The sequence below is a fragment of the Fundulus heteroclitus genome, chromosome 15, assembly GCF_011125445.2.
Source record: "Fundulus heteroclitus isolate FHET01 chromosome 15, MU-UCD_Fhet_4.1, whole genome shotgun sequence".
Taxonomy (NCBI): Eukaryota; Metazoa; Chordata; class Actinopteri; order Cyprinodontiformes; family Fundulidae; genus Fundulus; species Fundulus heteroclitus.
Genome location: NC_046375.1, coordinates 16,482,792 through 16,508,431, shown reverse-complemented (window position 1 = coordinate 16,508,431; position 25,640 = coordinate 16,482,792). Strand labels below are relative to the sequence as shown.

The 25,640-nt window shown below is 40.4% G+C and overlaps 2 long non-coding RNA genes across 2 annotated transcripts; one reads left to right on the top strand and one right to left on the bottom strand.

Moving 5' to 3' along the window:
• Positions 1–554: 554 nt before the first annotated feature.
• Positions 555–5,141, bottom strand: LOC118566075. Its single transcript, XR_004932775.1, has 2 exons — positions 4,982–5,141; positions 555–586 (listed from the first exon to the last, which is right to left on the bottom strand). It is a non-coding gene; the product is annotated as an uncharacterized LOC118566075 (long non-coding RNA).
• A 1,059-nt stretch (positions 5,142–6,200) lies between these two features.
• LOC110368902 lies at positions 6,201–11,445 on the top strand. Its single transcript, XR_004932774.1, has 4 exons — positions 6,201–7,000; positions 10,776–10,893; positions 10,970–11,274; positions 11,348–11,445. It is a non-coding gene; the product is annotated as an uncharacterized LOC110368902 (long non-coding RNA).
• The last annotated feature ends 14,195 nt before the right edge of the window (positions 11,446–25,640 follow it).

Below are 25,640 nucleotides of genomic sequence, written 5' to 3'. Positions count from 1 at the left end.
CCTCTGCAGAAGTAAAGCATTCCCACAGCATGATGCTGCCACCACCAAATTTCGCTGTGTGGAGGGAGTCCTGAGCAGGATCAACAGGACTCATTTTTCAGTAAATACAGCATTCGAAATTTCAGGAAAAAACATTTTTGATGAGTCTTACAAGAACACCTTCCTCCAAACCCTGCTTAACCCTGCTTAGTCTCCACAAATTAATCCCCGACATTTCTTGGATACACAACAATGAGCATGGCAATTTATTCTGATGAGTTACCTTTTCCAGCCACACTTACCAATTTGCACGTGGGCAAAGATTTTGGGTTAATGTCACCAAAACATCTTATTCCACCTGTTTGTTGTGTCGCCTGCATGCAGGACTTTAAATGGCCCACTTTCAACAATGGTTTAATTCTTATCACTCTACCAAATTGTTAAGTACATGACTAATAGTTGATAAGTGGATAAATTCTCTCACCTGAAGTGTTTATTGTTGCAGCTCCTCCAGAGTTATATTTGGTGTCTTGACATTTTCTTTGATTTTCATTAGCCGGTGTTCTTTTTATTTGTGGATGGTGTATTGAGCAGCGCTCCATGAGATCTTCAAAGCAAATGGATATTGTTTTATGACCAGATCCTGCTTTAAATGTCTGCACAACTTTTTCCATGACCAGTCTGGTATTTCATTGGTCTTCAAAACTATGTTTGACTAACTTTTCAAACAAGCCCCTGAGTTCTTCACAGAACAGCTACATTCATACTTAAATTACCCACAAGTGGACTTTGTTTACTGATTAAGCGACTTCTGATGGCAGGTTACACTGAACTTTATTCAGGGGTAACACATTAAACGGGACTGAATAAAAAAGCATGCATTGAGCTTCAAATTCTCTACCACTTCATGACTATTCACCCCATCGTGGTTCTATCACATACAATCCCTATAAAACAAGAATGTAGCTGTAACATGACCAATTGAGGAATTATTTCAAACTACCGTAGTACCAAAAGCAAAACATTTTTTGGTTTCTGCTGATTTTTAAGTTAAAAGGCTTACCATTTGTTTAAATTAAATAAAGAGCATTCTATTGCAAGAAACAGTTTTCATCCATCTGCTCAAATCTATGTTTTTTTCTTTCTGATCCTTCTGACCTTTCATCATGACAGATCTAGTCTATCAGGGCACTAAGTATATGTATGACACAAATAAGCCACCATTGTACAGCGTTCAACTGAAGCGTCCATAATGAATTAGAGCCCTCTGTGGGACAATAGTGGAAGAAGGGGTCATTGTTCTTGAGCCACAAGACCCAGAGTGGGGATGGTAGGCTTTATTCTTTAAGACTGAGAGGTATAAATTGCCCCACTTAAAACATGGCAGTACTGTTTCCTGTTCCTTCTGGAGGTAAAGATTATTGGGCTTTCACTGGAATCACTTTCACTACAGTTTTGTTGTTCACTACAGCATTAAAACAATCTCTATTGGATAACGTAAAGTGAGCTGATTCCATGATTAAGACTGCTGTACATCTAAACATACTCCATATACCCCAGATGCAAATGCTGCAAACCTGTACATTGCAAAGTTCAATTTGTACCACATTTTACACTTTTCACGTTGCACTTGGTGGAATCTTTTTCCTTTTCTACAGCTTGACATCAAATTGATGTTATGGCTGCAAAAAGGAATGTGCTCTCATAACCAATGAAAGGGAGCCTAAGAGCAAAATGTTGCTTAACTCCTTCTGTAGTTCTGTCTGGAATCATACATGAGAATCTTACAAGAGACAACAAACGCATATTTCTGCAGAATAAAAAAATAAGATTGATTGATTGGTTGATTGATTGATTGATTGATTGATTGATTGATTGATTGATTGATTGATTGATTGATTGGTTGATTGATTGATTGATTGATTGATTGATTGGTTGATTTATTGATTATAATATCAACATCAATCAATCAATATGGTGTATTATTGTCACCAACTGATTCTTTGAGCCTTGAGTATTTGGGGTTTCCTCCACGCAGAAGCCGACCGATTCCCTTCAGATTGATATCTGAAACATGTGGAGTCAGACAGATCAAACCTGAATTTCAAATTCTTTCACGAAATTAAGCCATTTTTATGTGGCAAATGCTGTCCCATTATGTGCAAAAGGCAAAATCACTTTATTTATGTGACACCATTAATACATCAAATAAAGGAACAGGTGTAAAGAAAAATAACAAAAGACTGGAAATTGATTGAAAAAGTAGTTTTAAGAGAAATGCAAAATGCTGTTTTAAATCAAATAAGTAAAAATTATTACAGTGAACTTGTTAAATATTTTGGGGTATTATAGGAAATTAAGTGATTGGCAATGTTTTTAGTTAAGATATAAAGGAACCAACAGTTTCTGCCCATTTCAGGTTTGCAGGTAGTTTGTTCCTTAACCGAGGAGCAAAGAAATGCTTGTTTAGTGCTGGTCCCGGGAACACTGTGTGAACAGATTTGAGGGATTTGGATCACACCCAACCTGAAATGCATTTAGGTCAAGGACCAGTCAGGTCCCTCGCCGACCCAAACTAAGATTTTGAGTTTGATCCATTTAAAAGCAGGGAGCCAACCCTGATCAATGCCGTTTCCTGGTCGGGGCATTTTGGATGAGCTCCTGCTGCATGATTGATTTGAGCCCACAATAAAATTACTGACCGACTCAAATTCAGCTCATCAGCATGACCTTTTCCAGAACAGCTAGTTCCTGACCAGCGCAGTTAATATTTCCTCAAAAGACTTTACTACATCTTTACACCATCAGTATCAATGATTGTAATGCGCTAAAAGGTTCAGAGGTTGACTAACTTAAAATTAAGATAAACAACATCATTATCACTGATAGCTAGTTATAAATACAAAAAAGCAATAGTAGTATGATAATGCCCATTAAACCTTACAAAAAGGTCTGATAACAAAAATGTTTAACTTAACAAAATAATAAATCACCAATACGGTATATATTTTTAATTATTTTTTTTTTTAATAAATGAGATGGACAAAACAAATTTAAGTTGGATTCCCAATAAGCTTTGATATTTTGTATTGACATTTAAAACAGCACTTTATAACAATTAGCCAGGATGCACCAGATCTGTACATTTCAGGCTCAGCGCCGCTAAAGGCCACTGCCAACACTGCACTATCGCAAGAAGTCTCTGTGTTTTGGAATCTGATAGCAGACCACTTTGCAACAGCAGATAGAGAAGTCATGGATTTACTTCTAAACATAAAGCCACATTCACCCCCCTAGATTATACTCAGTCTCCCATAGAAACTGAGAGGGAGAGGACGAGGTAGAGCCAGGGGTAGAGGGAGAGGGAGGGGGAGCTCTAGCAGCCGTGGAAGAGAAGGACAGGGCAGGCAACAGGCTCAGTCATTTGATTATGAAAGGCTGCAGCAACTTCAACAAAGGAGAAGAGCAGACATGCAGGTTTGCAAACTATATTTACTGTATTTTGTAGTAATAACCATGGCCATGACTCAACGATGAGAAAAGTAGAAGCATGCAAGTTTAGCTCTCGTGTTTAAGGGAAGCTCAGACTGCTGCAAAGCAGCGCTCCAGGTCACGTGACCCATTCATAGCCAGATCTGCTCCTTTCAATTTACTTTGACAAGTTTTCGAAAAGGTTCAGCTTATACTGAGCATTAATACCCCCCAAGTGCTGCAGATTGACCTGAAAAACATTCAATACAATTAAAGTTAAGCTAATACTTGGATCAAAACTTACACAGTGCTGCTTTGGAGGGGGCATTTATTGCTTTTCATTGTCTTTCTTTTTACACTTAAATAATTCAGTTTTGGTTTATATATAATCTGGAACTGCAACACTTTGGTCTGAATTCCTAATTTTTGTTGCCCCTACAATGCCCCTGTTCTAAATTGCATGTAAGAGCAACTTGTTTTGGTGTGGTCTCTTTAAATGCAAAAACTTCACTCCCCGCCCCCCTCAAGGTCGCAGTCAGAGCATTCCACTCCACCCTGTTCAGCCATTTTTGTAGTTTGATAGCAGAGATATGATTATCTAGCAGCATAAAAACAAATAAAAGATTTCAACAACGGAAGACTTGTCAATCCAGCCTCACATGTTCGAGCCATAGTCTGACACAGAGGCAAAAGAGGAGCAGGACAAACCTGCTAAACCACACCTTATCCACGAGTTGCTTCAGCATCCTTGAGCTTGGACTACAAAATTGCTGTGAGATATAAAAATGGCGAATTTGCAAAATTGGTTAGACTTTTTTTAGTAGCTCCGCAGCAAATACTGTGAAGATTTTGTTAAAAAAAAAACAAAAAAAACATAATAAAGGAATGAGAAAATTGAACGGCTTGAAAAATATGAATCAAACATAATATAAAGATATCTATGCAGCACCTGGACAGACTATATTCAGATTTTCTGTACCCCTAGACACTCCAAATACACAAAAAAAATGCATTTAATGGCTAGAAAAGTGGATTTTGCATGATATGTCGCTTTTATGTGGACAGCTATGTCTGGTTATTTATGCTATTGGGTAATACTTCCTCAGTTTTTGGATGATGGATTGTAAAATGTCACGGTTTAGAGATGTTGTATAAACTAACCCTAGTTTCAACTACTCCACAACTTTCTACCTAACCTGTTTACTGTATTCTTTGGTCTGCATGTGCTGTTTGTTCACCAATATCCTCCAACAAACCTATGGGGTCTTCATAGAACAGCTAGATTTATACTGGGATGGAATTACATACAAAACTAAAATTACAATAGCAGGCTCGGCATTTAATTACCCTGGAATTTATTTATACATGAGAGTGAATGTTTTGAATAAAATGCATGACATTTGTATATTTTCTTTTTTTTTTTTTTTGTAAACAAAACTCTGACTACTATATATAATTTTATTTCCACCTAATATTTATGCATTACTTTGTGTTGGTATGCCACATAAACCCTCCATGAGAAATAGCATACCTTTTCTAGTCCTGCTTATCTTCGATCCTGAAAATTATCCATATCCAATCACTATACAGTCTTCAGACCTCAGAATACATATCAGCGTATCAATACAACAGCTCCTGTCACCACCCTAACTCCACCTATCACCAGGGGACAAAGGGCCTCGCTCTGGGAAAGGCTCCCTCTTGCAGGATTGGAACTGCTCCTGCTATTCACAGCTTTTGAGTCTGCAGTGAATCGTATCATCTCAGTTTCACTGGTTGAAGGCTCTTCAGATTGATTCTCTTAAGCTCTGCTAGTCCTAGAACAAGCTTGGCATCTTCAGCGAGCCATGATACTCTTGTCATACTGTCAATGTGGCTCCTGGCAGGGACAACTTGGAAGATTTGGCTGGTTAGCCCAGCGAAACTTCTCCGCTCAGCTATGTGATTTAATTTGGACACGGATGGAGGAAGCACCATATCCAAGAAGCCCCACAGTTTTACACATGACTGTGTCTATACTGGCTGTTTTTAGGCTTAGCCAGGTTTGTCAGGCAGGCTCAAACTCAAGGACAGACAGATAAGAGGCCCCCCACACACACACACACACACACACACACTTCAAAGGCCAAATTAAATATTTATCAAATTCAGGGAAAAGTTTAAACGGATTGAAGCTTAACCTTTCAAGATCTTGTCGAGTACCTTTGTGAAGAGTCTAAAAATTTCTACAAAATCTTTATACCTCTTCTGAGTCATAAAGAAGTTATTTAAGTGCATTTATTTGTAGTAAATCCATTAAAAAAAGACTTGTGTGGTACATAGATTCAATACCCACAGAGTGATTTATTTTAAAGGTTTAATGTTAATTTTGAAGATTAGGGCTTGCAGCTAATAAAAAACAGACTTCAGTTTCCCAGAATATTAGATAAGATCATTAAAAAGAAGCTTTGTTTTAATAAAACTAAAGAGCATATCCATGTACTGTACAGCAAATTAACTCTATCTTTGTTTAGTTGTATGCGATATTTAAATTTTTTGAGAAACTGAATGCTAGATTTTAAGTAGTTGTAAACTATAACCATCAAATCACTATATATAGATGAATCTATATATAGTGATTTATGTATTTCATTTTCTCAATTTAACTGCTAAAATAAATTTGCTTTCCATGGTGGGCCACTTGAATGAAGATTTCAAGTTCTGATCTCAGCTGTAGCCTTTCTGCATGGATCCTACACATTCTTTAATGCTTCCTCATGTTTTCTTGCCTTGGTTTATTCCAGGTGCTCTACTTTCATCCCACAATCCAAATGTGTAGAGTATTTTAGTTTAACTGTTGATTCAACATCAGCTGTTTCTGTGTGTAACATGCAGGTTTTTGTGTTTGTGCTGGCTCTGTGGTAGACCGGTGACCTTTTGAGGGGGGGGTGCCCCATCTCTTGCTGACTCCTTGAACTGGTCAAAGTGAGAACAGACTATGCATGCTTGGACGTAAATGCTATTTAAAGGAAATTTGTGGGTTATTTTTAGTCATAACATGCTCCCCACGTCAGATGGTGTGGATGTAACCAATCTCAGCAAGAACCAGGTGAGCTCTAATGAGATTTCACTTGGAGTAGTGTCCAAACAGCGGATGAACGGTGCTTAATCCAGTTAACAAGAAGGTTAGTGGCCTAATATTGGAGACAGTAGCAAGGAGGGGCTCACTGAGTTCAATACAGCTCTGAGTTACACTCCTCCTTTTCCCTTACCGACCGTCCTTCATTTTCCCTCAGCCCCTCAGAACTCCCGTTCTTTCAAGTCTCCCCCAACCTAAAGTGTGTCTCATTTTAGAACTGACTCTCTGTAAGCCAAGAGCCGCTGTCACCAGATCCCCTGGTCCTGCAGATTTCTCGGTATGGCATGTGTTCCCAACCGGCCGCCCAACACACACCCAACCACTCAACTACAAACCAGGCGTTTTCCTGAGGGCCACGGCGGGACGGTATATATGTCGCAGCCTGCAGGTTATAAATCGAAAACTTGGATGCACAACAAAGCGCTTTCGGAGGTAGAACATGAGAAGAGAATGTGTGGAACGCTGCTGTGCACACTGGTTTATTTATTCATATGACAGTTTGTAACTGCTTCAACTTTTTATTTTTTAACTTTTGGCAACTGCTCAGTGTAGAGTCCCACCACTTCTGCAGCAATGATGTCAGTTTTTTTAGCTCAGGCTTAAAAAAAATAATGCCATACATGCTGTAGAGTTACTCTGTGTCTTAGCAGAGATAAAGCACACCATAGTAGCTTACATTAATGGTTGCATATCTACCATTTGAATGTTCTATGAGAAAATCTGCATAATATGCACTGTACATTAATAAATTAATGATCTGATTTATTTATTATTTTTGCTATATACAAAAATCTAAACACATATATTGTTATATGCTTATATGAAGAAATAAGTCATATTTGGCTGTGAGCAATACAGACTCAGAGTGGGTGGCAGCAGCAATAACACAAAAGCTGCTGTGTATTTCAGTGAAAAAGGATACAAGAGCCTTAACAGTAAAAATATCTCATCAAATGTCAGATTTTCTTTCCTTTTCCTCCTTTTTTGCAGTGATTCACAAACAATATATTTTTAGCTGATTCATTTCTGCTTTTAGCTTCCAACTGACTTCCTTCCTAGGAGTTTTTTTATGGGGGGGGGGGGTCAGCTGTTTCCTTGATTGTTCTTTTGTTGTGTCAATGCACACTTTTTGTTCATTGAGCCCTTTATGCATTATCCCTTTGCACTTTAAAATTCTTACATCTCTCTAATATGGTATAGTATAGTATAGTATAGTATAGTATAGTATAGTATAGTATAGTATAGTATAGTATAGTATATTCTCTTATTTTTTAGCACGTTTTCAGTGGTCAGTCTCTTATACCTCCCGTTCTGCTGAGCTGGCCATATAAACATGAGCCTGCTGAGTTGCTGTTTATAGCTCTTTTCTTCTTTTTCATTTTCGAATAGACGGCAAACCTTTAGAACAGATGATCTGGTCAGACGAGACCATAGCAAATTGCTATGTGTGGCAGATAACTAACATTGCTTATTACCCTAAAATCACCATCCCAAAAAACATGGGGGTGACAGCATCATGCTGTGGGGATATTTTCTTTCAGCAAGGATAGGAAAATCTGTTGACAAGAAGATGGACGGAGGTGATAATAATATGATAGTAATATGAGTTCTACCAACTAGATAATCATTAGATCTGATTGCATGTGTGAATGTTTCAAGGGGGCTTGTCTTGTTAATCCCAGTGATGGACGTTTGATGGACAAATAACCTGTCCAGGGTGTTACCCACCTCTAATCTGTTGACCACATGGTTATCCTCAAGAGAATACTTTGCTTGTAGTGTTTTAAAATAATTGGCACCTTCAGAAATCTGAACCTGGTTGCATTTCTCAGACGAAGAGTATGGATTTCTTGTAGATCTGGTTGATTGCTGTCAGCTCAAAGCTCCAAAATGCCACCCTGAGCTAGTACAGCTCAGGGTGGCATGTATATATCTATATCTATATATATATCTATATATATAGATAGATAGATAGATAGATAGATATATCTATATATAGATATATCTATCTATCTATATATATATATATATATATAGATAGATAGATAGATAGATAGATAGATATATCTATATATAGATATATCTATCTATCTATCTATCTATCTATATATATATATATATATATATATATATATATATATATATATATATATATATATATATATATATACATCAAAGCTCCAAAATGCCACCCTGAGCTAGTACAGCTAGCTATATCTATATCTATCTATCTATCTATCTATCTATCTATCTATCTATCTATCTATCTATCTATCTATCTATATATATATATATATATATATATATATATATATATATATATATATAGATAGATAGATATAGATATATATATAGATATAGATATATATATAGATATATATCTATATATATACACATTATTCATTCACATCCAAGGTGCAGTGAAGCTGCATGGCGTGACATTTTGTCTCATTACAGAATAAAGATTTATTGAAAATTTGATCAGAGCATCGAAACTCCTCAGGTCCATTGCTTCGTCTTGAGCTAAGATGCTTTAACATCCAGTTTTAAAAGCCTGTACGCTTCATCAATGTCCGTACATGTTCTGTCTGCAAGGCTGCTATATGTCTTACTGCCCCTTTGGTTGGCAGAAAAAAAGGTCAATTACAAAGGAAGACAGAGCAGAGCAACACAGGACAAATATAACTCCGAAGCTGTGGGATCTAAATTGAGTTAAAGCGAGGAAGCAGTTTTTTCTTAGAAAGCGTGCCACAGTGACTAAGCAAAACTGCAAACCGGCCTCATTTCTCTGGTATAATTTTCTGCCTGGTATAGATTTTTTTTGTGCATACAGGCACCAGTCTGTGCTATTTCGAACACAGCTAGTTAAGGTGCATTTTCAAGCGTGATGGATGCACCTCAGGGATTCCTTCCACCCTCCAGTCACCTCTCCAGAGCTACTCCACTCCCTGACATTGGCACAGCAAGGCAGAAGAACAGAGATTTGAACTCGCACACATGCAGTGAGGTAACCCAGCAATTAGAGATACCGTAATTGTGACTTAGCATTGTAAAACAGCAGGGCAGTGTTGCCAGGGAAGGGTTGTTGACTGTAGCTTTATAACAGGGAACCTAAATGGCATGTGTTTATCTACATTCTGCAGTGCTGAGAGCAGCTGTCTAAAATACCCATCAGGTTCCCGGTAATGGAGTTGGCTCAGGCTGTAAAGTTTCAATGGTCATCCTCATTCCTGGCATCTATTATGCATTAGGATCAGCAGCAGGGAAGTGCTAAATGTCATAAAGTATCACAGCAATCCTTTATTTGGTTGTGGATTTGTTTGATTTTATAACCCATTAACCTTCAGCTTCTGTCTGCAGTAATTCAGCTGCTTTGTGACATAACATATGCCATTTTTATATGACTAATCCTCAAAGTTAATCACATAAGGAACAAGTGAAAGAATGAGTATGAGGGTGTTTGCTTTGTTTTGTAAATAAACAAACATTTCACAGTAGGAAGTTTAACCCTATGGATATTTTAACTGTGTAGAAATTTTGTTTCAGCTCATGTGTTAGGGTTTAGTCTTGTTACAAATCTGGGATGGGGTTGCATGGGAAAGAGGCCCAAGAGGGAAACTCAGAAACCACTTTTACACCTAAAGCGTAAACCGTGAGATGCTAAAAGAAGTTTCAGAAACCCCTAAAATGTCATCATGGGCCCAGTTGCAGGATATTGGTGCCTTTAATATGAAAGTGCATACCTGTGCAATTAGAGTGAGATTGCACAAGATTACCTTTGATTGGAGGTGTGCAAGGAGGAAACCTTTGCTCTCTTAGGAAGACGTGCAAGCCAGACTGAAGGTTACCAGAGAGATAGACAATGACCAGGACTTTGGGTAGATTAATCTTAAATAATTTGGATGCCAGATCACATGACATGTTTGGCAAAAAAAAAAAAAAAATGCTAATCCAGGAAAGGAACCTCATATCAGCTGTGAAGCAGAGAGCTGGAAGTGTCAAGGATTGGGGATGCTTTGCTGCAGTAGGATCTGGCTTTTATTCTTTGTTTATTGTGTAAAACGATGTTCTTTTTTATTGTTGTTTTTTGCCTTTAAATCACTTTTTTTCCAGAGAGTTCTTCATAAACAGTTAAGTATTCTGCAGGCAGTGCTGTGCAGATTTCTGCCAGCGCTGCCTGCCCTCTTTCTCTCCCTCTCTCTCACAGGTGATTGTAGTTGACAGGTGGGCGGAGCACACACCTGCGGCTCATTCAGCAGTTCCGTGCTGGAGCATAAGAGCAGCGCTCTGACAGCTGGAGGACGCCAAAGTGTTAACCTTGTGTGGTATGCCTCAGTGGCCACTGTCTCATGACAGCTTACCTTTTCCCCGCATTTATCCCTGTCTCCTGTTCTCTCTCAGGTTGCCGCAGGCTCTGGATCCCTCTCCAAGCATCCTCTCGTGTTCTAACATCCCATGTTAAGTGTTCGGCTCTCACGGTCCTGGATTCCTCTCCAGGATTCCCTCGAGCTCTCTTGGTGTTACCAAGCCAGGCTGAGAACTCCACCAGATCTCCCTGCTCCCTCCATCAGTGCTGCTCGGACCCCGCCTTAACTCCATCTGCCCGCTCACCAGTTGCTCAGTCACCTGGTTCTGTCACAGAGGAGAGATCAGCCAAATCTGTCTCTCAGCTCCACTCGCCCCGGCTAGGTCTCACGAACTTGGCGGTAAGCACACCACAGACTTCGTACAGGTTGAGTTCCACATCACAGCGTAATCCTCTGCCTCTTTATCCCGCAGAGTATCGGTCCCTGTCTCATGTCTCTGTCAGGCACTCGCAAGACGAGGCTACTCAAGTCCCTGCTTCTCCGTTTACCAAATAAACATCTTGAAACTGCTTTCTGCTTCCTGATTGTGTTCTGCATGTGGGCCAAACACCTAAAAACCATGAGAGTAGTTATATTCACATCAGTAGATAAAGGTGAATGGCAGAAAAGTCCTGCAGTACACGGATGGAAAGAAGCATGCATATATGATTTTGTGAGAGTGTTTAACCCTACAAGTAAGATCAAAACATCATCTGTGTCATGATTTGCCTAAGATGAACCCGGACACACAGCACGCACACACAGAGCTGGTTTGAGAGTTTATTGCAACAGTGGGTAGAGGATGACGAGAACCAGAGTCATGTTACCAGACAGAGTTGTAGGGTGCAGGAGCTGGCTGACGGGAACGGACCAGAGCAGACAGAGCTGGATCAGGAGATTGACTGGAACTAGACAGGCGTGGTGTCCGGATGACTGAAGACGAGCCGACAACCAGGAACAGACTGAGGTGAGTATATAATTTTGGGTGTGAACAGGTGGAGCCAGACATTAGTGAATTGCAGCCTGACAGGTGATCCTAATCAGGGCTGCGCTGGGAAAGGAGGAGGCAGGAAATATCTAGAGTGCAGACATCAGGTTGCATCATGGCAATTTGTAAATGCTGTGAATATCTAGTTATCTGGTGAGGACATAGTGACTGGTACATCACCAACCACAGTCAGGTGTCCCCGTTGTTTGCTGACAAGGTGTTGGGTCTGACAGAAGACCTCAACAACTTTCTGGCCTGTTACCCACCCATCCACCCACAGCAGCTATATCCTCCTGCTGGAGGAACAGCAGGTGAGGCGGGTGCTGGGCCCAAGAGAAGCTGTGGGTCCTGACAGCATCTTGGGACAGATGCTAAAGGGATTGCAGAGCTCAGCTGGCTGGGGTCTTCACTACCATCTTCAATAAGTCACTAAGCCAGGCTCCCATCCCTCCATGCCTGAAGAACAAAGAGAACATGGCCACTGGTCTGAACCTTTACCATTCTTTGCCAGTTACCCCCCATTATAATGAAATGCTTTGAAAAGCTGCTTCAGGTTCTCATCATCTCCTGGCTCCCACCCAGGTTAGACCCTTACCAGTTTTCTTACAAAGTGCTACACCTCGCCATATTGCTCTGTGCCACCTCGAGCAGCAGGTAGCAAACCATATGCTTTTCATCATATTCCCCAGCATACTGGTAACCAAGCTGAAGGATCTAGAGGTGTCCCATCTGCTTGAACTTCCTGACAGATTGTTCTTAGAGGGTGACAGTGAAGCCCCACCTCTCCTCTGTCATTAGTATTAGCACTGGCTCTCCCAAGGGCTGTGTGCTCTACACCCTCTACACTGATGACTGCCTCCCCTCAAACACCAGCAATACCATTATTAAGTTTGCAGACAACACCACCTTAGTGGGGCTTATCTCTGGGTGGATGAGACCGCCTACGGAGAGGAGGTGTGACTGCTGTCAGAGTGGTGATGAGTGAACAACCTCAACCTGAACACAGCCATAGCGAGGGAGATGATGATAAACTACAGGATGAGGAACACAGACATTCAGCCACTGTTCATTGGTGGGGGCTTTGTGGAGAGGGTCTCTTGCTTCTGGTTTCTGGGCATGCAGCTGAAGAACAACCTGATCTGGAGCCCCAACAGTACAGCCACCATCAAGAAGGCACAGCAGAAACTCTATTTCCTAGAATCTTTGGGAAAACTGCCTCCCACCGAGTGTCATGTTTGGTGGGTGGTGAGGACCTAGGCGGCAACGACGCAGAGGCAGAAGCCTGGTGAAAAAAAGGAGACTTTAATCAAAAAGACTTACAAAAATCTCAGGCAGCAAACAGCGCAGGAGTGCCAGGATCGCAACAGGGAGTAACAGGGCTGAACGCAGAGGAGTGCAGACTGAACCAGAGGAACGCAGAAGTTGAACACAGAATGACCCGACAACAGGGAAACAAACCAAGGGAACTAAAATACAGGCTGGGGATCATTAATAGCAGGTGAGGCAAATCAACTAATTAACTAAAACCAGTCCACAGCTCGGGGATCCTGACACCGAGACTGCTGGTGGCTTTCTACCTGTGGTCCTTTGAGAGCTTCCTGACTTACTGTCTGTGCATGTGGTTCTCCAGCTGCAGACATGGACATGCTCCAGAGGGTCGTCACCAAAACGTAGAAGATTACCTGCTGTCTCCTGCTATCCCTGGAAGAATTGTAAGCCTATTGTTGTCTTGAGAAGACAATAAATATTGTAAGAGATCCCTCCCACCTGGGACATCATCTGTTTGAACATCTCCCATCAGGCAGATGAGACAGGGCACTTAAAACCAACCTGAAAGAACTATAAAACAATACCTACCCCAGATCCATACAGGCACTAAACTCTAGACGAGCTCTTTAAGCAGCTATACTCTGTAGTGATTGGATTCATGAGTGTTTGATGTTTTAGTTAGTTACATATTGTTGTTTTTAGTATGTTTTTAATTATCTGTTTTAGTGCTCATGCACCTTGAGTTTTGCACTTTCAATTTTGTTGTTCTTGTGTTTTAACAATAAAGACATTCATTCATTCACAGCAATTGGTAGATTCTCACAATTCTTCTTCCCCACCTGACAACATCCTCTGTGAAGATCTGCAGTTCCACCCAGAGTCAAAGGCCATGCTTTTCTGTTCTTGGTCAGCAGATGGGTTTCTACTTTTTCGAAGTCAACTTAAAGTCCTTCTCCATAGCTTATCTGAATTCCTCCCATGCCTGAGTTTTTGTGTTTGCAACCATAAATGCTGCAGTCCTGTCAGCTGTTTCATGAGTCCCCACACACAGCCAAGCCCAGAAGGCATCTGTCTTCACCATCCTCATTATCTCATGATGCAAGTTTTCTCCATAAGCTTTCGCCACGGACAGAAATTAGCTCATGGCAAAATCTTTGCCGTTTTAAATTGAAGATTTTGAATGATAATTCAAAACAGGGCCATTCGTACTTGACCTCTAACATTCATCACACCAACTAAGACCAGTCAAGTCTCTCAGGTCTTTAGTAAATTCTCTGAGAACTAAGCAATTTGACCTCAGAGTGAATGTGAAAGCTGATATAGAAAGAGGTGCTCATTAAAACTGGCAACTGTCCAGCATGTTTCCCAGTTTCCGCTTATTCCTTCCACTAAACAATGATAGGCTTGTTGTGGCATGAAAATCAATTGGAAATTGCCTTGTCACACTTCTTGAGAAACATTAACAACTGCTCCTGTAAGATTATCTCAAAAAATCCTCTGGTTTGGATTCTAGCAACGCTCCACTGTAGCAAAACTGTTATCACAGAAGCCACCAAGTTTTCCACATCACAATTTTGGGCTTTGTTTTTGTTAAATATCTAACTACATAAATCTACGGTATATAGCATGTGTTGTAATCTATTTGAGTTTGTAAATGTGTAATTTTGCTCAGACGATTTTTTCCTTGTATGCCCTGATAAATAGAACCTCAGGAGGTGAAAGAGGGTCAACACACTTTTTAATTGCAACTGAACAAATACATATATTTTTATGTAAGAAATCAAATTAGTGACTTTGGTCAAAGTGGAATAGATATATGTTTATATCACAAAAGGACTCTAACCTGAAGAATGGGGTCTGATAAATAATTTTCAAAGCTGTCAGTGGGCCAAACTAAAGATTCAAAGTCCAGAGAATTTGCGGAAGAGGCCAGGGGTGGTACAGTATTCATGTGAATTGAAAGCAGGGAGTCTGCAGTACTGGTAGGGTTTCATATGTTTGAAAACTTTATATGTGTATATTTGATCCCATTTTGGTTACATAAAACTTGATTTTTGAAATTTTGATTTTGTGAACATAAATTAACACCTTGTTGGTCAAATCAGATAAGTTATTTCACAATGTAGACATATACCTCTAGTCAGCAATCAGACATTCTCATATAGGAAATTGTCTTTTACTACGGTTTACACTTTGTGTACCCTTCATTAGTGAAATACATCCGCTAAGTTCTACAGATCCCCTGTTTGATAGATAGATAACCATCGCCCCTACAAAGTTTTCCATACAAAAATTAGCTGCGGCTAATTTCTTTTCTGTGTCTGAGCCAAATGAAGGAGATTGCTTTACTGCAGGTGTGATTGCACGTTGTTATTTAACTTCCTTTCCATCCACCATATCTTTAGCACTAGCTTAAGTGGATTTTTTAGGGCTAGGTCATGTTTCTGTGACAGAAATGAAGCTACTTCAGCCAGAATCAAACCATTGCAAGTGAAACTGAAATGGAAACTTGAGACTTTCAGCTGCTTCCATTCACTGCTGCTAAGATGCAACCACTGCACAACTCACTAGTGTAAAGGGTCCAGTGACACAATTGTTTGAGAGAAAAGGGAGATCTTTTGCACACTTGTGCACCAGACCAAAAATGTTTCCCCAGAGCAAGAGCAAAAACTACAAAAACGCTGCGAGAATTTTATTGTTTTGCAATTTCATTTTGTTACAAGCCTGTTTTTGACCACTGCGGTAAATTACAGGCAGACTTAGCTCACCACAGAGTCCTTTTAAATCCCTGGGTAGGTTGCTGGTCTGTAACATCTCCAAACAACTGCCTCAGACAACATTCCCCCCTTCCTTTTTCTCATTGGACAAACTGCCCTGTACGTCTTATTCTTACTTGAGCAAAATACTTTACTGTGGTCCGCTATGGTTCACCGCTTTTTTTTCTTGGATGGCCATGGTGTGTTCAGTGGGTCACATGTAACGCCATCACTCTTCAGCAACTTTTGGCTCCAAGCCTAACTATTAGTTAACTTTATTTATCGAGCACCTTTCGTACAGTCAGGTGTAACGCAAAGTGCTTTACAGAGTTAAAAAACAAAAAGACAGACATTGAGCAAACTACCTTGTGTTCAGCTTCTTTCATTCCTGAATTTGACATTTTTCTGAGTTTAAGACAGAAATACATATAACAATTTCCACCTACAAGCCTTAAGACAATTGAAAAAGAAAGGTGTAAAAAGAAGGAGATATGACCTTCAAATAACTGTTAACAAAAAGTTTTATTTTCATATTAAAACTAAGTGTAAAGTCAGGGTTGCAGAATTCAGACGGCCCAGTTTATAGGGAATGCACTGTGGTGTAGCCTAGTGCTGAGACTTTTGGGTAGAAAATGGGAGTTTATGGGTATGTGTGTAGGTAAGAAGTTGTGAGAGGTGGAAATTTTGACAAAGTCAAATATTTGACATGCTCTAATTGCAACTTTAGTCTTGTGAGTTTACACTGTCAGATTTTCCATAGGTGTTGCAATCAAGGCTTCTGTTGCATCTAACTAAATGTTCTTAAACCAGAGACTTAAATATATGAATGTTTACTTATGCTTTATGCAAATGTGATAAATGTATTTATGTCTAAGGAGGAAGGAGAAATAGTTTAGAAACAAAATCTATCACATTTCATCTCTTTTCTTTCCTCAGTGCAAAGTCTTTTTTCTGTTTTCTCACACTCAGCAGCAATACATCCTCCTTCTACAATATATCCACACTTGGCCCTGCAAATCACAGCAATAAAAGTGACACATTTCCAAAAGCCACTTATTCTTTCTCTCTTTGTAATTTCCAAACCCATATTCCCATGTTCACATTTTGTATTTTTTTGTATTCAACCAAAAAAAAAAAAAAAGAAACCAGTTTTTCCCTTCCTTTGTACAGTCTTCAAAAACAAACAATGGTCTCTTTTCAGGACTTAAAAGAGCCCGAGGGGGCGAGAATGGGTTGCTTTGTGCCATAAAATATCAAGGTGAGATTAGGGCTTATCAGCCGTTTCCATTCAGAAAAACTGTTTTGCCCTGCAGCTGCTGCTGGACTGAGCAACCGGTGCGCTTGGCAGGAGTGGCTTGGTGTTGCAAAATGTCAGAGGGTTAACCACAGGTGATTTATGCATGTAGCATGAACACTCTGGTCCACCTAGACGTTATCCATGGTTCTCTAAACCACTGCCTTTCATTTCTGTCCTTTTCCATTTTGTTTAACCTAATGTAACTGGAGGAGCAAAATTACAGTGCTAACTTTCCAGGAAAGTCAACAGGCGACATTTTCCCAGCTGTGCACCTCTTGAGTTTAGAAAGGAAAAAAGGGAAAAGCTAGAGCCAATGATGATCAAAAGTCAAAAACAGCAACAATGGTTAGCTGTAGGGATTGTTTTTTTCGGAGTGTAACGTGGTCGGTGAGTGCAGCCAGGGCATTGGAGACAAGGTCGCAGCTATAACTGATGTCACTTCAAATGCCAGTCATTCATGGAAGTGTGGGTCATTTCATCAGAGGACATGCGGCTCAGTAAAATTTGGCGTAGGGAGGGGAGACTACCTGAGTTACTCGAGGGTAAAGTGGCTGCAACTGGTGTTTTTATACCCTACTGCCCTCCTGTGGCCACAGGGCAAATACTAATGGGGTCACTTTTAATGCACTGACCTGGTAAGAATCCAGTAGAAATTTCAGCAGAATTTGCTCAGATATGAGCTCTGGATATTTCTTGTAAACAGTCAATTTTTTATGGACAAAGGTATATGCAAATTATACTTTTCTTTTAATTTGAGTGTACTATATTTAATAACTGTAGACTATATTTTATAATATTGTAAATATACCCTACCTGTACAGTCTCTTATTTGTATTTTTTTTTGTTTGTTTATATATTTTTTTTAATCTTGGTGTAAATATGCAGGCTTCCATTTGCCTTCCACTTGCTGCTCACCTGAATTTCCCCAGGTGTGTCCCCACGCAAGCATTCACACCTAAGGGATATTTATAGAGACCAATTAACCTAACAGCTATGTTTTTGGACTGTGAGGAAGCCTCACTGTGGGATCATAAAGGATATTTATATTCAATCATATTTTAAAGTAGTGGGAACAATAATTTTTTAGTTGAGGGCCAGGTGAAGAAATGAGCGCAACACAGCTGATAACGAATTACAATTGTGCAAGTTATCCATCAGTTATTTCATCTGATCATGAAGGTTCCAGCTCCGAAGGCACAGTGAGCAATCGCAGATAAAGAAAGCTTGATACCTGGCGGATATGAAGGAGATATGAGTCATTTACAGCGCCGTACGTGACAGCTTTCGCACATAGCTGTGAGATGACCCAAAACTTCCCTGACACTTTGACACAAAGAGGGGGGACTTTTTGCGTCAGCGACTCCACAAGTAGCTCTTTTCTTCGAATTGCACAAAGCCTCGACTGTGCTCATAATGGAGTGAAAGAACAGCTGCTGGCATGTCTGCTCCACGACTGTGAGCTCCTCTCGGTGGTGGTGAAGGGGGGGGGGAAAGAAGGGCCCCCCGCTGCAGGTGGCAGCGGGGGGCCCCTGCTGTCGATGCAGCTGCAGCATCACAGGTGAAGCTCTGCAGGTGCATTTCGGCCCTCGGTGGAACCAGACGTACCGTAGCTGTGCCAGCTCTGCAGGTGCAGTCTGCTCCCCTGTAAGCGTCCGCTTAGGGCAGACATTAAGCCAGGATCTTCCCTCTGCCTCCATTTGCAGACTTAATCTACAACATTTGCTTTCTTCCACTGACATGCTTTGAATAAATATTTGCCATCTTCGCTATTAGTCTGCTTCATAAAGTCTTGCACAACAGGTGAGTAAGAGCGCATACGCACAGTGCACACACATTTCCGTCAGCTCCATTAGACTAAACTGTGCTGAGTCCCCAGGGTTAATGTTTAGACGCATTATGCCCGCTGAGATACATGCAGCAGTCGACTGAAGGTCAGACCCACATGTTCTGAGTGATCTCCTCGAGGTAGATACAAACCGTATAGATTTAAAAACGGGGGGGGGGGGGGGGGGGCTCTCTGGGACTGACCTAACAGCTGGCTGATGGCCCACACATGGTGCTGTGTGGTCTTTCAGACCAACAGCAGTCCAAATGACAAGGGCTTAAAGTCTCAGCAGCTGACTGAGTCAATAACACACAGACACTCACTCAGGCTCTAAAAGGGGAGGGGAGAATCCTAGTTGCTATAGGATCGAGTCACATAAATAAAAAATGCAGATTTTCAATCCAACTCTCGCATCACTTAATCTGTTCATTTTCAACAGATTTCAAACTCATGGAAAATAGGAAAATAGTTTTAGTAAACGACTTGTTTCATCAACAGTGTATTTATTAACATAAAACTTTGTTGTTATTCAGCGCATCAACGTCAAACACTATATGTCAAAAGCAGTGAAAGCAGCTCATTCAGAACTATCTGAGCAGGGTTTTATGAAAAGAAATGACTACATTTACCGTAACATCAACAGCTGTTCTTAACCACAAAACTCCCAAGTATAAAGTCCAGGTAAATGTGTAAACGATCATCAGGCAGTTCAGTTGCTGTAAATTCAGTTTTATTGGTTCAGAGCCGGATTGAACCCATACTATCTCAAAGCACTTTATATCAAATTACAGTGCAATTAATAACAGTTCAGTTGGGTTTAAATGTATAAAAACATGGTCACTCTAAGTGGTATGCAAAAAAGGAAAGCTAAACCAGTCAGTGAAAATTCACGGTAAGGACAGTAAAGAATGAGAGTCAAAGTCAAGCACTACATAGAATGAAAAAACAACGATAAATTACAAATTTAAAACAAGCTACTACATAATAATAATAATAATAATGAACCAATAAGATAAGCTTGGACTTTCATGGGTAAGTAAAGAGTAAAGAGTCATGTATTCAGTGCAGATTTAAAGGAGCCAACAGTTTCTGCAAATCTCAGGTTTTCAGGAAGTTGATTCTAGAGCTAACAAGTATTAAAGCTAAATGGTGCCTCCTGTTGTTAAGTTCTGGTCCTGGGTATTCTGAGAAACAGACCTCAATGGCCTCATTGGACAGCAAGGTTTACGTTGGACGAGTAACTCTGTGGTGCATCTAGGACCATTCAGTGCCTTTATAGACCTGTAGGACGATTTTAAAACCATTCATTTAACTAACAAGGAGTCATAGCAACAATTGAAGGACTGGTGTAATATGATGCATTTTGGTGGTGTAAGTCAGGACTCTGGATGCTGCATTTTGGATGAGTTGCAGCAACCTCATCTGTTTTTACAGAGACCAGAAGAGATGCCTTCAAGTGGTAGTCAGGAATTTATGAAGTGGGATCTCTTGTGGAGTCATGAGCTGTTAATATTTGGCCCGCAGTAGAAAATGTTCCCGGTATTTTCATTATATCTAACTACAGACGAGTTTTCTTTACAGACTTAAGGTTTAAAATAATCAGAATATGGACAAAACTGCCACATTGAAACAGTAACAGTCTCAACCCAGTTTCATTGGAAAACTTTTTTTTTTTTTCAAAAATGTACACCACCATCCCAACAAATGATTATTTAAATATAAGTTTAGATAACTTGTAAAAAATGCTGTGGCAGACCACTCTATTGCCAATGACCTTCCATGTGAAAGACTGTAAAAGGAAACTCATTAAGCCTTATACTACATGACTTTTGTGTTAGTCACTCTGGCTGAAAGTGCTTAACTTTACATAGTGTGTACGTGCTTCACATGGAAGGTCATTGGTAACGGATTTAGCCTTGAGGAACAAGTAAGTCTGTATTTAAAGGCGCTAATACAATTATCTACTCCAGGTAACATACTTTTAACCCACTGGTGGAACCTCGCTCCAATAAGATCTAAACTATCCCTTTAATATACTTGAAACCTTTTGGGTTTTATAGATTGGTGGATATGAAAAAAATTGTCTCCTCGGGTTAACATTGCAAAGCGCTAATATATATTTAGGCAACAGTTTGCCAGTGAATACAAATGAAAATCTTTTTTTTATGATTTCACTAGTAATTAATAATGATTAAAATGTGTCAAAGAGGCAACATTTTTACAAAGTTTAAAAACAAGTTTTTATACCCGTTTGAAAATAATTATTTGTCCGAGGACGTGCAATTCCAACAATAACACTGAAATACCCATGCCAACTTTGTTGCAGGCAATGTTATCATTATAAATGAAACACTAAAATACAAAGGAACATTCTGAGGATGACCACTAATTGCCCCAATGGTGTCTCAACTTGCATTGGGATTTCTTACTCCTCCACACATATCTCAGACTGCAGGATTGAAATAATTGGAGAGGACAAGAATGCTATTAAAATGTCACTATTGTATGTGTGGTTGCTAAGACCCACAGGTGTGCAGAACAGGCTGCAAAACGATCCTTTTTGCAATCTCTCTGTTAAATACACAAACAACTTACTTGTTGTTTAAATTATTCCTTACCTTAGAAACTTGAACCTGCCTGTGTTTCATTGGGTTTTCATGTGATTAAGTGGTTTCAAAAGCAGCAGGAACCGTGTGCATTATAGCCAAAACCAACTGGCGGGACAAAAGGAGTTACATTTCCATTCTTGAAACAGTACACCATCATTTATTGAGGTATTTCCCCCCAAATATGTATATACCAAAGCCACACAATAAAAGAAACCTCTAATCCAAAGAGTTTCTGTCATGTTAGCTGACAATGCTAATAACGTAGTGACATGAAGTTGGATTTTCCCAGGACCTCCCCCTGAAGTCGTCATTCTGCCTGGGAATTATTCGGACCTCGCCAAGGAGGCGCCGGGTTTAGCATCCAACATGGCCACCATGCACACAGATGGCAGTAGAAGTTGCCAGTGTTAGCTAGATATTTGCACTTCTCACAGTTTTTCTTTTTTTAAATCTCATTAAACCAGTGGAATACCTAGTGCTATAAAATACTTACATGTTCCTTTAGCACTTGAACACACAAAGGGATGAGAAAAAAATACATTTTAGTGGCCCCTATTGTTAATATTTGTTAGAACCAAAATAAATATAAAATCCGACAGTTTTCCAACCTGCAACTATAATAGGCCTACACCCAACCTCAGCTGTGACATCATCCCCAGCTTCACACTCCCCTATGAGACAAATCAAACAGAGAATTAATATTTAAACACAAACAGAGAGATAAACATTATCATCGTGTATTGCAGCATTGGTGCAATGTATTGCTGAAAGGAGCGGATATTAAGTTCTGTGGGGTTCAATGGCGTAAATTGAATTATCATAGGCAGCTTTGACCTTCCTGTCACATGGATACATTTGCTCATCATAGTGATACTGTACGAACAACTGACAGACAGGCGAGCCAGCAAGCCAGAGGGGTCAGCCGTATTAAAAAGAGAAAGTTCAACTGCTATTGGACCCAAACAAAAATAGGACACAAAACCATGCAACGGATCCGCGCAGGCCAGACAAAAGGTTATGAGGAGCATTGTTGACCGACCATGTGTCTATTTTTGTTGGCCTCCTGCTTCAGGTCTCCTTTTTGCACATTAATCTCAGCAAAGTTTACGCTGGATCCTGCTGTGGGCTTTATATGGCTTTCCCCCCAAAATAGACCGATTATCAAAAGCAGGTGACAAATTGCTGCGGTGCAAATGCTTGTCAAATATCTGCTGGAGCACTCACAAGCCACTAACACACACCCACAAAACTAATTTTCCAAGGAACTCCACCTGCTCTTTCCAGCTCTCTCCAACCATTTTCCTTCGAATCAGCTTAAGCCAAATCTCTCTGCTGGGTTGGTTGTGCTTGGCTCCGAAAGCTGTAAGCGTTGCTTTTCTTTTCTTTTCTTTTTTTGATCTGCTGCCCAGAAAGGCAGCATAATCTCAAGAGGAAACCTCAGACAAGTAATACAGCGAGAGAATGGACTCTATGACTCTGACGGATGTGAAGTATTTCTCTGCAGGAGAGTATAAGAGTTCCCCCGTGTGGTCTCGGTTCTAAAGGATTTTGGGTGCACAGCCGAGGAGCCTCGAAAATGTGCAGGAGCGAGCGAGAGAATATGAGAAGGACAGCGTGACCACGAGTGCAAAGTCAAAACGGGGAGATATAGAGTTAAAGGGAAAGAATGAGCTCATGGGACAGTGTGCGTCTGTGCAAGCGTGTAACAGAGAGAAGAGTATTGGCTCTAGTCTCTGACTTTGACCCACAGAGGCTGCCAGTAGGAAGGCAGCTGACATTTTGGCCGGCTCCCAAACGGCTCGCCAACGTGCAGCCTGCCTCGTACGCAGCAGCGTCAAAGAAGCAGTTACCAGGCACGTCTGTTTTACTAAGTCAACAGGAGCCACTGCTAGACAAGTCCAGACGTCCATTCATAAAATTTACAGGCACCAAATTCAGAGTGCAAGCAGGAAAATCTAGACGAGTGAAATTCCCATGAGTCATGTATGAATCACACACCTCCCCTACCCTCTCCTCCCAACTGCGTACGTAACATATGACGTATGCTATGTGCCCCCCTCCCCCCCTTGTTCTTACATGTCTTAGAAATACACCAGAAGCTGTAAGCACACAGTTTCTTTCCGCTGAAATAATAAATCTCCACACAGACACCAGGATGTCATCTGTTGCATTAATGCAGAACAGAGCCTTCAGTTGGATGCACCAGGACCTAGGAGAGGCTAGATCAAACAGTATGTCTCCAGCCAGTACAGCATGGTGTGTCTCACAGGTCACAGAGTGCATCAGAGGAGGGAGGGAGCATGGACTGCAGCCGGCGTGGCCCCGGAGGTGGCAGCACCCAATCATCAGCAAATGCATGAGCAAGTAAAGGCAGAAAGAAACGCACGCCAGTGGGTCACAGGAAGACCCAACAGTGAGGAGGAAGTTCCTGATAGATAATACGCTGCAGGTTATTCCATCCTTGCGTAAAAAAAAAAAAAAAAAAAAAAATGGTGGTTCGACTGAACTCTCAGAAATAGTAAAATGAGAAATCAATCATTCTTGTTGGCTAAATTTCAACTGAGCAAGATGACCGACCAGTGTGCTGTAGACTGGTGGAACAGCAAGCCAAGCCATTAAAAAAAAAACATTATGTTCACATTAAGCCATTGTTATGCTTTATATATTTATTCCTTTTCAATAATAAATGATTATCCAACACATCTTGAGTATTGGGGAGAGTCCAAAATAAAAACTATAAGTATTAAAGACTCTATGTAGCGATTACTCTACAAGTTTATACAAAACAAGGGAATGTTTTCTTCTCTGCTTCTTCACACTATCCCCACAGCATGATACTGCCACTGCATCCGTGCTTTACAGTATTTTGCTTTATTTTTCCACATGGCTACAGGCAAACTTGCAAATGTGATTTGTTGCTGCTGTCGTTTTGCCAAAATAGGCCACATTTGAGAAAAAATGCATAGTTAAGACACTAACTAACTCTTCTACTGGAACTGTGGAACTCTGCAGCTCCTCCAAAGTTACCATAAGTATCTCGGCAGCTTCTCTGATTGCTGGTCTCGTCAGTAGATTGTCAGTAGATCTCCTGACAGCAGATCTGAGCCACACTCCATCATATGAATTATGTGATAGAGCAGTGCTTTGCACGATGTTAAAGGGTATTTAAGGTGGCCTGGCTATTGACATTAAATGTGTCATGCCACTTGCATTATGTATTTAGAAATATCAGCCATTAGGTGTACAAGCATCTCCATTTGCGCCAACTTACCTTTGTAAGAATCAAGTATACTTTTCATCAGCTATCCCAACAGCTTGGCCCAGAGTTACAACTATTCCGTAATTCTAACAACATCCAGAAATCAAATGATGCTACTCCCATTTGTCTGACACCAAATTGCACAACGTCCTTTTTGACGATAACTGTGGTTGCCTCTGCAAAGCAGTTACTATGTAATCAAATGTGCTCTGTTATCAAGATTTCACTATAATCAGCATAAATTGGCCGAACTAATCAATGGACACCAACTTTTACACTTAGGTGGGCAATTTAAACTGGTTTTTACAATTAACTTTTGTTATGAATTATGAAATGTTTAGTTTTTTTCCCCAAAAAAGGCTAGAATAGAAGTCCTACAGCCTTAACAAAAAAAATTTGCCCTAGTTTACAGCACCTGGGATGTCAGCACCTCCTTTCTAATGAGAAGAAGCATGGATGGCTTTGCTTCGTCTTTGTTTCCGGGGACAGAAAGATCTGGTTCAAAGAACCCAGCTGCTCCAGTTCAGCTTATTCACCCTTTAGATGTTTACGCACACTGTGCATTTTTGCTTGCTCAGGAAAATGGGGAAATATATACATTCGGCTCGTTGTCGCTGCATGTGACTATCACAGTTGGCCAGAATATTACTTAAAAATGCCATTAGTTGCACTTCTCGATTTGTTTTGACACAATGGTTTTGCTGGGAATAGAACTGCATTTGG